Below are 18,971 nucleotides of genomic sequence, written 5' to 3' on the forward strand. Positions count from 1 at the left end.
AATAAAATGAATAATAGGGGGAACAAATGTTAAAATAAATTTAGATTGAAATATTAGTGATCAATGAAAGAGAGGCGTAAGCGGTATGGTATGTATGATTTTTTTCTGTTGTCTTTTTATTTCTTTTTCTGAATTGATGCAAATGTTCTATGAAATGATCATGATGATGAATATGCAACTATGTGATAATATTGTGAATCACTAATTATATATGTAGAATGGAATGATCATAAGTTAAGAATATTTGCATTTGTTTGTTGTTATGTATTTTTATTAAAAATTAATTAAAAATTATTTTGAATTATCAGAAATTACATATTAGTAATAGTGAAAGAACACTAATCTGAGATACTGAACAGTGTCCGTCAGTCATTCCCTATCAGGCTAATTCCCAGGAAAGTTCTTACATTAAATTATGTTCTCATGAGAAGTGGGGCCGAGATGGCAGCTTAGTAAGATATGTGCGTCTTAGTCCCTCCTCCAGAGCAACTACTAGGTGAACAGAAACAGTGCAGAACAGCTCCTGGGGCCACGGTAGGGAATGGACACACAGCGTACCCCAGTCTGGACTGGCTAGACTGACTGCGAGACTCTGCTGCAGTGAGATCCCTGAGTGGTACGTGACTTCCCGAGCAGTGGCAGCTGGCAGCTGGAGCACCTCCCTCCCTCCTTCCCGGGCCAGCTGAGAGTCTCTGAGAGGCAAGTTTCCCAAGCCGTGGAGGCCAGCGCCCCTCTTTTGTGGGCAGCTTCCTGGACCGGCTACAAGTCTCGGATCAGAGGGCTACCCAAGCCGCGGTGGCCGGCAACCAGCACCCCTCCCCTGCGGGTGGCTTCCTGGTCCTGTGGCGAGTTCCCCAGGCCATGTCAGCTGGCAACTGGCACCCCTCCAGGGAGAGGAGGGAATTTCCAACAGTGGCAGGGACTGAGTCCAACCAAACACCAATACGGGCATTAATAATAGGAGCCACAGGGTCCCCTCAAGCCATGGCGGCTGACGCCCCCACCACGTGCGGCCCCCCGGACCAACTGAGAGAATTAGATCAGAAATCCCCAGGCCGCAGAGAACGGTGACCAGGGGGGTCCCTTCCAAACACGTGAGACAAACGTGTGCCACGAGCGCCACCTACTGGGCAGGATAAGAAAAACAGAACCCAGAGATTTCACAGAAAAATCTTGCAACCTGTTGGGTCCAACACCCAGGGAAATCTGACTAAATGCCCAGACACCAGCAGAAGATAACGGTCCATGCTCAGAAGATTGAGAATATGACCCAGTCAAAGGAACAAACCAATAGGTCAAATGAGATACAGGAGCTGATACAACTAATGCTGAATATACAAACAGAAATGGAAAACCTCTTCAAAAACGAAATCGATAAATTGAGGGAGGACATGAAGAAGACATGGGCTGAACAAAAATAAGAAATAGAAAAACTGAAAAAACAAATCATAGAACTTATGGAAGTGAAGGATAAAGTAGAAAAGATGGAAAAAATATGGATACCTACAATGATAGATTTAAAGAGACAGAAGATAGAATTAGTGATTTTGAGGATGGAACATCTGAATTCCAAAAAGAAACAGAAACTATCGGGAAAAGAATGGAAAAATTTGAACAGGGTATCAGGGAACTCAAGGACCATATGAACCACACAAATATACGTGTTGTGGATGTCCCAGAAGGAAAAGAGAAGGGAAAAGGAGGAGAAAAACTAATGGAAGAAATTATCACTGAAAATTTCCCAACTCTTATGAAAGACCTAAATTTGCAGATCCAAGAAGTGCAGCACACCCCAAAGAGATTAGACCCAAACAGGCATTCTCCAAGACACTTACTAGTTAGAATGTCAGAGGTCAAAGAGAAAGAGAGGATCTTGAAGGCAGCAAGAGAAAAACAATCTGTCACATACAAGGGAAACCCAATAAGACTATGTGTAGATTTCTCAGCAGAAACCATGGAAGCTAGAAGACAGTGGGATGATATATTTAAATTACTAAAAGAGAAAAACTGCCAACCAAGACTCCTATATCCAGCAAAATTGTCCTTCAAAAAGAAGGAGAAATTAAAACATTTTCAGACAAAAAGTCACTGAGAGAATTTGTGACCAAGAGACCAGCTCTGCAAGAAATACTAAAGGGAGCACTAGAGTCAGATACGAAAAGACAGAAGAGAGAAGTGTGAAGAAGAGTGTAGAAAGAAGGAAAATTAGATATGATATATATAATACAAAAGGCAAAATGGTGGAGGAAAGTATTACCCAAACAGCAATAACACTAAATGTAAATGGACTGAATTTCCCAATCAAAAGACATAGAATGGCAGAATGGATTATGACCCAGCAATACCACTGCTAGGTATCTACTCAAAGGACTTAAGGGCAAAGACACAAACGGACATTTGCACACCAATGTTTATAGCAGCATTATTTACAATTGCAAAGAGATGGAAACAGCCAAAATGTCCATCAACAGACGAGTGGCTAAACAAACTGTGGCATATACCTACGATGGAATATTATGCAGCTTTAAGACAGACTGAACTTATGAAGCATGTAATAACATGGATGGACCTAGAGAACATTATGCTGAGTGAGTCTAGCCAAAAACTAAAGGACAAATACTGTATGGTCCCAATGATGTGAATCGACATTCGAGAATAAACTTGGAATATGTCATTGGTAACAGAGTCCAGCAGGAGTTAGAAACAGGGTAAGATAATGGGTAATTGGAGCTGAAGGGATACAGACTGTGCAACAGGACTAGATACAAAAACTCAAAAATGGACAGCACAATAATACCTAATTGTAAAGTAATCATGTTAAAACACTGAATGAAGCTGCATCTGAGCTATAGGTTTTTGTTTTGTTTTTTCTTTTTTTTTTTTTTTTACTATTATTACTTTCATTTTTTCTCTATATTAACATTCTATATCTTTTTCGGTTGTGTTGCTAGTTCTTCTAAACCGATGCAAATGTACTAAGAAACGATGATCATGCATCTATGTGATGATGTTAAGAATTACTGATTGCATATGTAGAATGGTATGATTTCTAAATTTTGGGTTAATTTCTTTTTTTCTGTTAATTAATAAAAAAAAATTGTATTCTCACCAGTGTGATCTCTTGTGGTTTGTACAGGTAATAAAGTTTGTAATTCCCCCAGTCATACCCCATGGCATTTTTCCTCCTTGAATAAAAGAACATTTATTGAACTCTGTTATTTAGAATTCTTAACTAAATTTTCATATCATAAAAGGCATCTGCATCTCATAGTGTAAAAAATGCATTATCACTTAGGAGTTAAGATAAAATAAAGGGTGAGCCTACTGCTTCTATTAGAAAACACTTTCCAAGTTCCATTGCAGGCTTCTGGGTACACCATCTCCCCAGAGATCTTGTGGCCAGGGGCAACATTTCTGTAGAGTTGAAAACCCCTCAATCAGGGAGGGAAGCAGAAGGAGGCAAGCATGTCCTAGCAAGCAAAGCTGGTACTGAACCTGCCTCTGGTTTTTAAAGTTGTGTGGCTCTGGGAAAATATTCTAATTTCTTCCTGTGCATCTGTCCCCTAAGCTATCACACTTAACATACAGAGTCATGAGAAAGAGATGAGCCAGAAAGTCCTGTGGAAAGATGCTGAGAAACATAGCTGTTACCACTTCTACAGAGCATGGACTTTTCATTCCTTTTCAATCTGCAATTTCTCAGTATACAAATATGAGCTTTGGTGGTGGAGGTGAAGGGGGGATCAGATGGGTCCTGGAATGGAGGCCTCCATATCTAAAATATGCTTTATTTATTCTTTGAAATACCCTCTTTTAATCCACCAGATAAGCCCCCACAATATCTTTCCCCTGCTTCAGACATGGTCAGTGACATAGACGGTGACAGCTCTTCACCCTGTGGCACCTCAGAGCTGTCATGGGACTGAGTGGTAAGGTGGATTTTTGAAGCCCTGAGGCTCCTCTTCTAAAACTTGGAAGAGGGACAGGTACCAGGCATTGACACCTGTTTCCTTGGCTTTCAGCTATGGTCTGTTCTATTTTGACATAATTCTTTCTGTCTTCAGGACAACAAGGCTGCAAGGGGGCCTCCTCCTCCCCTAGGGTCACCCTTCATGGAATACCCTGTGAGAAGCTGTCTGTCACCAATGATGAGCTATGGACTGTCTCCTCCACCTTGGTCGCCTCTTGTGCCTTTGCTGCCCCACCCCTTCCAGCTGGACCATGACCTCCACTTCTACCTGAACTTTGTATTTTGAACTCCACCTCAACCTGGACTTTGACCTCAACCTCCACCCACAGCTAGATTTTGACCTCCATCTCCACCTCCTTCATTAGGTATCCTTATCCTTGGGTCTAAGATGAGCCACCTGTAAGCAGCATATATATAGATCATATTTCTTCATCCATTGTGCCTATCTGTGTCTTTTAATTGGTGAGTTTTGTCCATTAACATTCAAAGTTATTACTGTAAAGGAATTTCTTAAATATACTGTTTTATTCTTTGGATTTTGTTCATCAGATCTATATATACTTTTCCTTCTTTTTATTTTAATCCTTTAAGTTACCTTTACTGGTACTTTTCCATTCATCTAGACCTACCTTTCTTGTCTCTTTTTTCAGGTGGCAGAACTCCCTTTAGAATTTCTTGTAGCTCTGGTTTCTTATTGACAATTTCTATCAGCCTTTGTCTATCTGTGAAAATTTTAATCTCTCCATGATTTTTGATGGACAATTTGGTTAGGTTCAGAATTCTTGGCTGGAAGTTTTTCTCTTTCATGATCTTAAACAGATCATATCACTTCCTCTTTGTCTCCATAGTGACTGTTGAGGGATTTGAACTCAATCTTATGTGGTTTCCCTTGTATGTCATGGATTGTTTTTCTCTTGCCACTTCCAGGATTTCTCTTCAACATTTCATGGACAGATTAGTATATGTCTGGAGGTAGATATATTTGGATTTATTCTAATTGCAATTCATTTGGCTTCTTTGGCTTGCATATGTATGTCTTTTATAAAGATTGGGAAATTTTCCTCCATTATCTCTTCAACTAATCTGCCTAACCTTTTTCTCTTCTCCTCTTCGGACACCAATGATTCTCATATATGTGTGCTTTCTTTGGACCATCATTTCCCTAATATCCAATTCAAATATTTCTATCATTTTTACCACTTGTTCTTTTGTGCATTTGAAATCAATTGCCCTGTCCTCTAGTTCACATATCCTTTTTTGCCCTTCAAACTTGTTGTTCTGTGTCTCTAGTATATATTTTTTATTTGTAGTATATGTTGTATTTGATCTATAGTATCTTTCATCTCTGTTATTTTTCTATAGATTCTTTCAATTTCTTAAATGTTCTTCTCATTCTCCTTTGTGTCATTAGCCAACCCATGGGATTTCTTTAGTTGATTTGAATGAACATCTTTGATTAGTCATTCCAAAGCATGCATCTCCCCTGGGGTTTTAACTTGGTCATTAGGTTAGGCAGTATCTGCCTGTATCTTCATATGGTTTGTAATTTTCTGTTGTATTTCAGGCATTTTATTATCTTTATAGGGCTACTTTGGAAGTTGATTTCCCTCCATAGTCTAAGGTTACCAATTTGTGGGAGAGATGCAAGACTAAGTGTGTGGTGGCATCACTATGCTGGTGCCCAAGAGTGTGTCATGTGGGGCATGGTGTTTTGAAGGGGTGTAGCAGGGTTCTTGGGGACATGAAGCTGTTCAGGCAGCCGCCAAAGGCCATGGGCAGTGTGTGGTGTGGGGACATGGAGGCAGGGTCTGTAGGGAGATGGATGGTGGGGCTATACAGGTGCATGGGGCAGAGCACTGGTGCACAGGTGAGATTGCAGGGTATGGGTGTGCACGTGGAGCATGGGGGCAGTCATGGAGAGTTGGCTGTGAGATTTGGGGATTAGAGGTTGGGGTGGGGGTTACATTTTCAGGGGGTACAGTGGAGGGTTAGGTTGGCAATGTGTTGGGAGCAAATTACAGGTGTGACCTGGGTGGGGTATAGTAGGGGGCTGAGGTGTAAATGCATATGCACATGGGATAGGGGAAGCAAGACATGGATATGCATGTGAGTTTGTGCAGGCATCAGAATGCAGAGGTGAGGAATGTGGTAGGGTTTAGCAGAAGGGGTGCAGGGCACAGATGTGTGTGTCCAGAGATGGGCTAGGCACAGTTGAGTGCATGTGCAGAGTGGAAGATGGGAGTGGGTTCCAGATGCACTCATGCAGGCACAGGCAGAGGGTGGGTCACAGGAATTCAGGGGTCACTGGGTTTCAATGTGAATATATGGGTTTATAGGACTCAAGTGTGTGGGCCATATGGGTGTAGATTGCAGGTCTTGGGGATTGTGGGAGTGGGGTGATAGGGGTGAGGTTGCTGGGCACGTCTTCACTATCTGGGATGCAGGAGATGGTATGTGGGATGTAGGAGGGGCCAGGGTGTAGGTACACAGGTCTGTGTGTGTGTGGCATGGTCAAGGGCATGACTTAGATTAATTCCGCATCCCCACCTTTCCATTTGTGCACTCCTGAGGGCTCTGGGCCTCCATTTGGAACAGGCCACTTTAGGCTATTTACCTTAGGTGGATGGTCTCTGGTTCTCTCTTTCTCACTTCCTCAACTTTTCATCCAGGAACTCCTTATTTAGTGTAAAGACTCTATCAGGTGATTTGCATCCCAGTCATTTATCTTTCACTTCTCTAGCTGTTTCTTGGAACAGGGTTAAACTATGCCTATTCTATTCCACCATCTCCCAGGAAGTCTGGTATGTTGGTATTTATTTTCAAATTTCACTTGTGATTTCCTCATTTATTCATGGGTTATATAGAAGAATGCTGTACACAAATAGAGATTTTCCAGATATATTTCAGACATTGATTTCTAATTTAATGCTATTGACATTAGAGAATGTACTATACATGATTTAAATCATTTGAAATGAATTCAGTATAGTCTATTTTAGTGATTTTTCCATAATATCTGAAAATAATGTATATTTTGAAGCTTTTAAGTGTTGGGTTCTATAACTATCAATTAGATAATTTCATTGACCATGCTATGTCTTCTATATCTTTACTGATTTCATTTTTATCTATCAATCTACCAATTACTGTTGGAAGAATGTCGAATTCTTTTTTTTTTTTTTTTTTTTTTTTAAAGGAAAGACAGAGAGAAGGAAGGAAGGATAGAAGGAAGGAAGGAAGGAAGAAAGGGAAACATCTTTAAACATTTTCTTGTTTTTATTGTATTCTGTTTCTCCGTTTTCGTTACATGGGCTGGGGCCGGGAATCGAACCGAGGTCCTCCGGCATAGCAGGCAAGCACTTTGCCCGCTGAGCCACCGCGGCCCGCCCCGAATTCTTCAAGTATAGTTGTGCATTTGTCTATTTTTCCCTTTATTTCTGTCAGTTTTTTTAGTCCTATATTTTTAGCTCTGATGCACAAACTGTATGGAAATATCACCTTAATAAATTGCCTATATTTAATTATGAAATTTCATCATTTATATTTGTACTGTTTTCTTGAACTAACAGTTGGTAAGATGTTGACATGAATTTGAAAGTTTTAATACTTATTATTTGTAGAAAATATCTTTTCTATCCTTTTACTTGTAAATGAGTAATTTCAACTTTAAAGTGCATCTTATAAATAGCCTATAGTTGGGTTTTGCTTTGTAATTCAGTCTGAAAACTTCTGCCTTAAAATTAGAGCATTTTGTTCATTTATATTAAATGTTATTACTGATACAGTTGGTTTTAAAATAACATCTAAGTTTTATTTTCTCCTTTCTTCATCATATATTTCCCCATATTCTTATTTACATCTTTTGTTATGCAATACTGAGTATAATTTCAGTATTCCATCTTATTTTCTCTTTTAAATGTTAGTTATATCTCTTAATAATTTTTGTTTGTTTTCTTCCATGGTTACCTACTGTTCTAGTTTGCTAGCTGCCAGAATGCAACACACCAGAGATGGATTGGCTCTTAATAAAAGGGGATTTATTTCATTAGTTCTTCAGAGGAAAGGAAGCTAACTTTCAACTGAGGCTCTTACGTGGGTAGGCACAGGGTGATACTGCTGGCCTTCTCTCCAGGCCTCTGGGTTCCAACAACTTTCCCCAAGGTGATTTCTTTCTGAATCTCCAAAGGCCTGTGCTGAGCTGTGAGTGCTGAGATGAGGTATGATTAGCTGCTTGGGCTGTGCTGTGTTGAGTCTCTCATTTAAGCAACAGCCAATTAAATTAAACATCATTCATTGCAGCAGGCATGCCTCCTAGCTGACAGCAGATGTAATCATCAACAGATGAGGTTCACATGCCATTGGCTCATATCCACAGTAATAGAACTAAGCACCTAGCCAAGTTGACACTGGACTCTAACTACCACATCCACTACTTATATTCTTATAATATAATATAAACTTATATTCTATCACTTGGTATTTAATGAAAAAGTTTTGAATAATATATTCCTTTTTCCATCCTACTCTCCATTGATGTTTTTGTATAAATGCTATTAACACCTCAAAAATTTGCTATCATTTCTCTATTAAAACATCAAGGAAGAAGGTAAATGAAGGAGAAAGCATTTTATATTTATGAACATATTTGATATTCTGGAGCCCTTCAGTATTGGGGATGTCTTTTCACCACCTGGTGTCACTTTTCTTCCCTCTGAAGGATTTCATTTAAATTTCTTGCAGTATAGATCTCAGAGGATAAATTCCTTCACTGTTGTTTATCTGGAAAATAGTCATTCTATCTTTATTCCTGAACGATGTCTTCACGTGATAAAGAATTCTCATTGACAATATTTTATGTTTACTGGCTTGTTTTACTGCAGTTTTTCTTGGGGGGGGGTGTTTTTATCACCATTTTAAATACGACTTCCAATTTTTATTCCTTTGAATGATTTCTGAAGAAAAGCAAGTGATTGTTTTATCATTTTCCTCCACTATGGAATATGTTTTGGTCTCCGACTGGTTTTAAGATTTTCTTTTTATCATCGGTTTTCAGCAACTTGATCATAGGTGTATTCGTCTTTCCTGAGCTTCTTGATCTTTGGGATAGTACTTTTTATTCAATTTGGAAAATGCTGAATCATTGTTTATTCAGTTTATCTTATTTCACATTCTGTTACCCTTTACACTTCTTTTAGAAGACTTGGTATTGTTTCATAGGTTATTAAGTCTCTTTTCACCTTTTAAGCCCTTTTATATTTCTGTTCTTCAGTTGGATAGTTTCTATTGACCAGTCTTCAGTTTCTTCTGTATATTCTTTTGCAATTTTCAAACCACTGTTAAGCCCTTGAGTCTATTTCTTATTTTGAAACTATTTTCTTTCACATCTGTAATTTCCAATGGGTTATTTTTGTAACTGTCATTTTTCTGCTGAAATCTCATATGTACTCTTGTGTAATATTTTTCTCTTTTAAGTCCTTGGATTTATTTATAACAATTGCTAATTTCTACATCTGTGTCATCTCTGATTATGATTGTATTAGTTGATATTTCTCCTGATTATGTAAGTGCTTCTTGGCATGTCTAGTACTTTTTATTATAAGCTGACATTGCAGATTCTACATTATTGAACATCTTCTGCATTTAGGCTCCTTTCAGTGAACTCAGGTTTTATTCTGGCTGAGAGTTTGTTTACCTTGTTGGAACCTCTTCCAGGCTTTGTGTAGACATGTTTAGAAAAGTCATATTCTATGGTGAGAGTAGGTCTACACTTAAGGTGTCACCTTTCAAAGTTCTCCACTGGATGCTGAGAATGATTGGTAAGGCCTTCCAATGTAACTGATCAGATCTATCCTGCCTCTGATCACCAAGCACCCCTTGAATCTCCATTCAGCTAACAGTCTCCTCACAGTTATTCTCTACCAGGTCTCATGGAGTCTCACCTTGCACACATAAAGCTTAATATCTATCAAGAGTCTCAAAGACACTATTAAAATTTTCCAGAATTGCTACAACAAGTGCCACAATGGATTGGCTTAACAGTAAAAATTTCTTGGTTCATGCCTTTAAAAGCCAGAAGTCCCAGTTCAAGGAATCAAAATGGTCATGCTTTCTCTTGGAGATTCTTTTGATGGTTTGTCACAATCCTTAAGATTCCTTCCCCTGCATTTCTGCCTCTATCAATAGTGATTTCTATGGTCTCCTTTTTCTCTCTGTCTCTTGGCTTCTGTTTTCTGGCTTTACTAATGTGTCTAAATTCCTCTCTTACCAAGGCCTCAAATGGTATGGAGAGAGACCCAACTTGATTGTGATGATAAAAAAATTCATTCCTTCCAGCCACCAATGTTCTGGAGCAGCTAGAAGGAAAAATCTGAGATAATGGTATGTTAGCCCATGACACATTCTGAGAACTGTCCTGTAACTACCTGATGAAGAGTGCTTTGATAACTATTGCTTTTATCTTTCTTTGCATTGTATATATGTTATATACAAAAAAATTGTTTTAAAAAGACCCAATTTGATTCAACTGGATTTCACCTTAAATAATGCTAGCATTTTCAAAAGATCTTAAGTATAAATTGGTACACTTCAGGAATGTGGATTAAGATTAGGAGCATATAAATTGTGGGGCACAGGAGTCAATCGCGAAAAAGGACACCCATGCAGATTTCTCCTGTCAGGTAAATACCAGTCACCTCAATAGACCCAAGCTCTGATTTCTCTTTGTTCTACCCAGCTTGACTGATGCACTCTGTTTTGGATCCAAATTTGAGTGCAGCAGTATAAAAAATAACCCTCAGAGAATATACAAAGAAATTCTGGAGAAGACTGTGAGAAGATTGAAACCACCACTCACTGACTAAAGCAAAAAATGTTTATTTGGTACAAAATTTATATTTTGACTAGTGCATCTCCTAATATAACTTATGTAGATAGTTGGTTGAACAACATAAGTACATGGAACCTTGGGTAGGACATGAGATTTTCTTGGTTTGTCCAGAGTGATGTCCCAATGAATCCCAGAGTGATTTGATCAGTGGGTGGAAAAGTATTTGCAAAGTTCCCTTCAGGAAATGGTGAGAACAGGGGAAAATTCAACCTCCCCAAGTTGAATTTTTGATATTCTCACAAGCAGTGTGGACAACCAAAGCTATAAGCTGAGCCTGCAGTCTTGGGGTTTGTTCATATGAAACTTAACCCCACAAAGGATAGGTCAAGCTTAGTTAAAATTAGGCCTGAGAGTCACCCCCAAGAGAACCTCTTTTGTTACTCAGAGGTGGCCTCTCTCTCCAGCCAATACAACAAGCAAACTCACCACCCTCCCCCTGTCTATGTGAGACATGACTCCCAGGGGGTGTGAGTCCTGGCAATGTGGGACAGAAATCCCAGAATGAGCTGAGATTCAGCATCAAGGTATAGAGAAAAACTGTGGAATGAGCTGAAACCCAGCCTCAAGGGATTGAGAAAACCTTCTTGACCAAATGGGGGAAGAGTGAAGTGAGACAAAGTGTCAAGGGCTGAGAGATTCCAAACAGAGTCAAGAGGCTATCCTGGAGGTCATTTTTATGCATTAAGTAGAGAGCACCTTGTTATCCAAGATGTAATGGGGATGCTGGAGGGAAATGCCTGAAAATGTAGAGCTGTGTTCCAGTAGCTATGTGTCTTGAGGATGATTGAATAAATGATACAGCTTTCACAATGTGACTGCGTGGTTGTGAAAACCTTGTGTCTGATGCTCCTTTTATCTACTTTATCAACAGATGAGTAGAACTTATGGAATAAAAATAAATAATAAGAGGAACAAATGTGAAATAAATTTAGTTTGAAATGCTAGTGATCAATGAAAGGGAGGGGTAAGGGGTATGGCATGTAAATTTTTTTTCTGTTTTCATTTTATTTTTCTGTTGTCTTTTTCTTTTTCTGAATTGATGCAAATATTCTGAGAAATGATCATGATGATGGATATGCAACTTTGTGATGATGTGAATTACCGATTATATATGTAGAACAGAATGAGCATATATTGAAAATGTTTGTGTTTCTTTCTTGTAATATTTTTTAATTAATTAAAAATTAAAAAAAATAAACTGCCACTCACTAACCCCTTCTCCAAAGGTCCTGTCTCTTAGTGCCTTGCTAGAATTTCCCCTTTCCCATTCTTAGAAATCCCTCCTCCTTTGTTTATTCATAGCAAACTTACTTTCCTTATGCATAGCAATAAGGTAGTTGCATAACATAACTTAAGGTTCCTGCTATTCTTTTCCACCCTCAGAATCATAGCAAACAAAAACTAACTGCAAGAACATTCAGAGTTAAAAGAAACTCTGATCTAAACTCACCTTTACCTAATTATAATATAGTACACAACACTCATGTTACGCTTCCGTTTTTGTACATGTGATGTATCAACAAGTATATTTTAAAATATCAGATGCTTGGCTAATGCTCACTTCCTCATAAGTGTAATCTCACCCTATCCTCCTAATTATCCTCCTAATTAAACCAGAGCCCACTAGCTCTGAAGTACCTCTATTCAGAGAAACAGACCTGATATCTGTTTTCTGACTCCTGCCAAACTTGCCTCACATTAAATGCTTTTCTTAAAATCCTGGTGTCACTATAGTGGCATTTATGCATATCTGGTAGTACCTCACTTAGCAGTAATAAAGTAGCAGAGTAGGGAGCATCAAAACTCAGTTCTACCCAACAAACAACCATCTAGGCAGCAGCAACTGTAATACACAATCATTATGAAACTCTGGGGGCCAGAAAAACACTGTACAGCATCTAGGGAAGAGTGGGAAGAAAAGGCTGATAAATTATTATAAGAAAAAAACCAAATTTCTCTCTCTCTGTGATGGCTACCAGTTCAAATCCCCAATCTTGCTCCTGGCTACGTTGCTGCTGATGGAAAAGGGCATAAAACGCTGCTCCTAAGGTCAAGACTGACCACATCCAATCACTCATCATGGCTTTTGATTTTTGTTCAGGGTCTTTGGATTGCTGGGGAGCCAGTACTGAGGGTGGCCATTGTTTCAACCAGGACCAAGTGCTACACTTCCTCAAGACTTTCTTAGGAAAGTTATCTGATGGCTTTTTTTTATCAGCAGGCCAAGAAAGCTTTGCTTGGGGAGCCATGGAAAAAGCACTTAGTATCCTCCTTGTACACTTACCCAGGACACTTAGCTGGTCTTTACCCCCTTTATTTGTCTCTGGTTCCATTTCATTTGGGAAAAACTAATTTGGAACAGTCTTCTCTCTCTCATGCCCCTCCTCCAGAATTTCCCACTGGCTAAAAGCAGTTTGAGACAACAAAAGTAGTGTAAGAAACTATAGAGGCAGACGGCCTGGGGAAAATCTTGCTCACTTGAAACACCCAGGAGAAATAGGTCTATCACTTTGAAACAAAGGGGAGGATCAAACTCCTATGAATGGGGGAACTCCAAAACAACTATCAAGTACAAGTCCAGACAATGACCCAGAAAGTCAGAGAATACTCTGCACACTGAATTCACCATGGTCCAACTTCCTGATGGGAGGGCTGAAGCTGAAGAAAATGTTGAACTTATCACCAGTTGGTAACAAATCATCTCAATGTATAAATGACAGAGCTAACATTTTACAATACCAAATGTACAGTGTTCAGCAAAAGAGTACAAGGCAAACAAACAAGCAAAAGCAAACATGAAATGGCAGTCTATCAAAAGGAAGAGGATACATTCCAGAAAATAGAAATGAAGACCACAATGTGTAGATGCCAAAGAAAGTAGTTATAAAAATTACCTTTAAAAGGTTCAAGTAGATAAAGGCAACTACAAAGAAAAAACTAAGGGAAAACAGGGCAAGAATGAATGAACAGTATAAGAATCTAATTAAAATAATAACAATTTCAAAAAGATCCAAGAAGAACTACTTGTATTGAAAAACACAGTAATTAAAATGTAAAACTCCCAGGAAAGTTAAGACAGCATATTAAACCTGGCAGAAGAAAAAACCAGCAAACTCAATTAGAGGACAATTGAAATGAGTCCGTTGAGGAGCAGAGAAAAAAATCATTATAAAAAGTTAAAATAATTTATGACATCTCTGGGGTATCATCAAGCATACCATTATATGCATTATGGAAATCCCAAAAGGAGAAGGAAAGAAAGGGGCAACAAAAATACCCAAAGAAATATTGACTCACAACTTTCCCAATGTAGCAAAAGACATGAATATGTACGTCCAAGAATCTCAAAGAGCAACAAACAGAATAAACTTGAAGAAAAATACATCTTGTCATATACTCATCAGAATATGAAATGCAAAGGAAAAGGAGAGATTTCTGAAAACTGAAAGAGAAAGAAAAGCAACATGTTATGTATGAAGGAGTCACAATTAGATTGTGCTCTGTTTCTCATAAAAAACCATACAGAAGATAAAGGGTGGAAATATTAAAAATATTGAAAGAAGACCACTACTAATCAATATTTCAATATCTATTGAAACTTTCTTTCAAAACTTAGGAAGAGAGTTAAGGGGAGGTTTAGATCTAGTTAAGGGGACATTTAGATCTCCTATATGATAAGGATGTGTTTATTGGTTATCTTTTTCTTGGGCATAATGATATTATCTAAAATTGAGAGTGTTGATTGTGAACTTTGGGCAATATATATGACGACTAATGAATGCAGGTGTCTGGAGGATGCATTGACTGAGAAGTAGATTGTTGAATGATGGTGTATACTTATGATCAAATGTTGTGCAGCTACAAAAAGGAATGAAGTTGTCAGGCATGTAATGCTGTGAATGAACCTGTGGGACATTTGGTGTGGCAGAATGTCAGAAATGAAAGAACAATCATTTTATGGTCCTCTTTAGAAAATGCTTATAAGAAAACAGGGGCCTTGGTTGTATGTTCTTTCAGCAGACACATTTAGTCCAGAGTACTAATTATGATTTATGGATTTTGAGAGGATGTCTTATATATTTATAACTCAGTATTTAGAGGTAAGAATTAAGCTGATCAGGTTGGGATTAAAGTAGTTCAGAACACAGGGGTAAGGAAGACATTGTCTATATTTTACAGCCTCACTTACTCTTTGAGACCAAAGGAAGAAAGGATTATTTTGTCTGGAACCCACATTTTCTGTAGCACATAATTAAATGCAACCTTTCTGAATAGCTCTTTTGAACAATTGAAACACAGGGAGCCCAGAGTAAGAATGAGAGCCTTTATTCCCGTACAATTTATGTTACCTATGCCTAAGGCTTACTTCTGGAGGACCTCTTCTGTTGCTCAGATGCTGCCCTCTGTCTCTCTAAGACCAATTCTGCAAGTGAAATCACTACCTCCCACTATGTGGGACATGACATCCAGGGCGAATGACCCTCTGGCAGCATGAGAGATGATTCTCAGAGATGAGTCCATCCCTGGCACTGTGGGATCGAAAATCCCATCCTGACCAACAGTGGGAAAAGAAGTGTAACTAATGAAGGATTTTCTTCTTTGTATAGTTGTGACTGAGAGAGTTCAAATAGAGTTCCGAGTCTACTCTGGAGGTCACTCTTATGCAAGCTTCTGTTAGACATTGTCTCCTATCATAACTTGCCAAACTCCATACAAAACCATTCCAGCTAATCCTAAATAACATCTAGGACAATATATAAGATTCTACAATGATTTCATGCACTAGGGTAACTTTCCAGAATCCTACAACCTCCAGGTGGGTCCCTGGATCAGATAAGTCCTGAAACCTAGTGGGCCCAGCCTCTCCAGACTTCAGCTAGTTCAATCTCTCTACCCCATGTTATTGACAGTCCCTTCTAAGATGAGAAATTTAGAATGGCCATAGCCCAAATACCTCAAAAGAGTGGGATAGGAGTGATCAGAGGTGATGGTGGACTCATACAGAGAAAGTGGAGTTTAACAAATGATTATGATCATTGATTCATAAAGTTGATATTTCTTTTAGTCTCCAACATCTTAGAGTAGCTAGAAGTAAAAGCATAAAATTGTGGAACTGTATTGCATACCAAACTCTGAAATCTATTCTACCACTTAATAGTCTTGCTTTGCTTTGAGAATTATTGCTTCTTTGTATATGTGTTATTTTTCACAAAAAGAAAAAAGGGCCAGTTTTGATGATAAAAAATTTTTATTCCTTCTGTCTTCTCTATTCCAGAGCAGCTAGAAGGAAAAATCTGAGATGATAGTATGATAGCCCATGACAAACTCTGGGATCTGTTGAAAAGTGCTTTGAAACTACTGCTTTTTTCTTTCTTTGATTTGTATATATGTTATATTATACAATAAAAAAGTTTTTAAAAAATTAGAGAGTAAGATATTCCCACATAAACAAAAGCTGAGGCTGTACAACACACAGGACTTGCCCAAGAACAATGCTAAAGGAAGTTCCTCAGACTGATGGGAAACAACACTAAACAAGGGTTCAAAGTTGCATAAAGAAATAAAGACTTGTCATAAAGGTGACCATTTGGGTAATTACAAATGCCAGTACTATTGTATTGTACTATATGGTACATAATTCCACTTCCTTCTTCCTACAGTTGCTAAAATGCTAATGCACTAAAAGTAATGATTAGACTATGCTTTTGAACATACAGTATAAAAGATGTAAGAAGTAAGAAGTATGAACAAAATGGTGGGTTGCTCCCAGAGTCTGCCCATGCAAAACAAGAAAATAAGTGGTGTGACAGAGGAATATAGGGAAATTATATGTGCATGCTTTTGAAAGTCAGTTGGTATCAAAACAAACACGGTTGTTATATTTTAGGATATTAACTGTTATCCTCATGGGAATCACAAGGAAAATTATTTCCAGATAGGAAAGAGAAGACACTCAATATGGCACAATACAAAAAAATCAAAGGAACATAAAGAAATAATTGAAACATTATAAGTGCAAGGCAATTAAAAGCTAAATACAAAAATTGTACAGAAAAGTTCTGCATCATCAGTAGTAAATTTGAATATAAATGATTAAACTTACCAGTCAAAAAGCAGAGATTGGCAGAATGGATTAAAAAAATACATCCCAACTCTATGTTTTCCACAAACAACTCACCTAAAATTCAAAGATGCAAGTAGGGTGAAAGTGAAAGAGTGGAAAAATATATACCATGCAAGTGGTAACCAAAAGCAAGCTAAGGTAGCTAGACTACTATCAAATAAAATAGACGAGTCAAAAACAACTGTGAGAGGTAAATTCAGTTAATCATTTAATGATAAATGGGTCAATTCAAAATGACAGCAGAGCCTCATAACATAAGAAGAAAATACTGTGAGATTAGAAGGGAGAAAATGGTGATTCTGCATTAATAGTAGGAAAACTTAGTATTTTAATCCCAAACTTTCAATAATGGATAGTCTGTCCAGTCAGAAGATCAATATGTTATGAATAATCCTCATAAACAATTAGTGCAAACAGGAATATATAGAACACTTCACCCAACCAAAACGAGAACACACATTCTTCTCTACTACACATGGATCATTTCACACCCACTGGAATGTCTGCTATTTAAAAAAAAGAAAATAACCACTGTTGGAGAGAATGCAGAGAAACAGAAACGATCATTCATTGTCTGTGGCGATGTAAAATGGTCCAGCTACTGTGAAGAACAGTTTGTCAGGTCCTCAGAGAGCTAAGTGTAAAACTACCATATGACGCTCTAGGGAATCCCCATGGGAATTCCTGCCCAACCTCAAGAGTCTGTGCCTTATTGCTATTGGTAATAATAGTCATCATTTTGTGCGCTTTCAATAGTTGTATGAAGTGTCTGGATGGTTTCAGAAATTAGCTCTTTTAACTTTCACAACATGAGGAGCAGTACAAGCAGGCCAAGGGATCTGTGAATCAGGGGATGCATGCCTATCTGAAGTACCTTCTTTGTATTGTCCTGGATCCACTTCCAGGGCATGGGGCCTATTGGGTTGGCAGCACCTCCACACCCTTGTGGAAAAGCAGGTTTCAAAGAGCTCTGAGACTCACAAAAGTGGGGTGACTGAAGGCAATGTGGTTGAGGCTTGCTTCCAAAAAGGAGACTGTGGGGGTTTGGAGTTGCATGTACCCCAGAAAAAGTCCTTAAATCTGTGCTATTCCTGTGAGTGCAAACCCACTGTAAGAAGAATGAAGTTCAGATAAGGAGGGTCAACCAAAGAATTTAAAAGCTGAAACTCACTGGAAACTGTGAGAGAATGGGAAACCAGGAGAAGTTACCATGTGAATTGCCATGTGACAGAGAAGCCCAGGACCACAGATCGTGAGCAGCCAGACCCAGAACACCTGTGTTGAGGAAGAAAATATCAGTCTGATGACACCTTGATTTGGACTTTTTTGTAGTCTCAAATCCATTAGTGAATAAATTCTTGATGTTTAAACCACCCTATTTCATTGTGTTTTTCTGAGCTGCCTCGGAAATTAAGTCTAGTCTAGTAGACAAGTACTCCTTACTGGCCAGGATGATTTCTTTCATGAAATGGCACCATGACTGGGTAAACAGAACGTTTTTATACACACAGGCACCCCAAAAAATATTTTCCTATGATCCATACAACCTTGGGTTTACTTTGTATTTGCTTCTATCACATAGTGATGTCTTCTCCTTTCTCCACCATTTTGGTGTCTACTTACTTCCAGCTTCTTCCTGTAGCCTCTCCATGTTTTGGAATCTGGTTTCTTCTCATTATAGGGCCTCCAATAATATGGATTAAGGCCCACTCTTAAGTTCACCACTCCAAAACTAAAATGTTGAAATCTTCCAAAGATCTTATTTACAATGCTTTATCTGAGAGACTCAGATAAAGAGCATTTATTTTGGGTGCTCCACAATTCAATTTAGAACATATTTATTTGCCATGAGTGGTTTCAATAATAAACTCTCTAGTGAAAGTATGTCCCTCTCCTTATCACAACTGGGGTGGGGATCATCTCTTAATGATTCCATTTAGGGATCTGATTTAATAGTTAGCATTATCAAGTAACAGAATCCATTATAGTGA

Source organism: Tamandua tetradactyla (genome assembly GCF_023851605.1).
Source record: "Tamandua tetradactyla isolate mTamTet1 chromosome 15 unlocalized genomic scaffold, mTamTet1.pri SUPER_15_unloc_2, whole genome shotgun sequence".
NCBI lineage: Eukaryota > Metazoa > Chordata > Mammalia > Pilosa > Myrmecophagidae > Tamandua > Tamandua tetradactyla.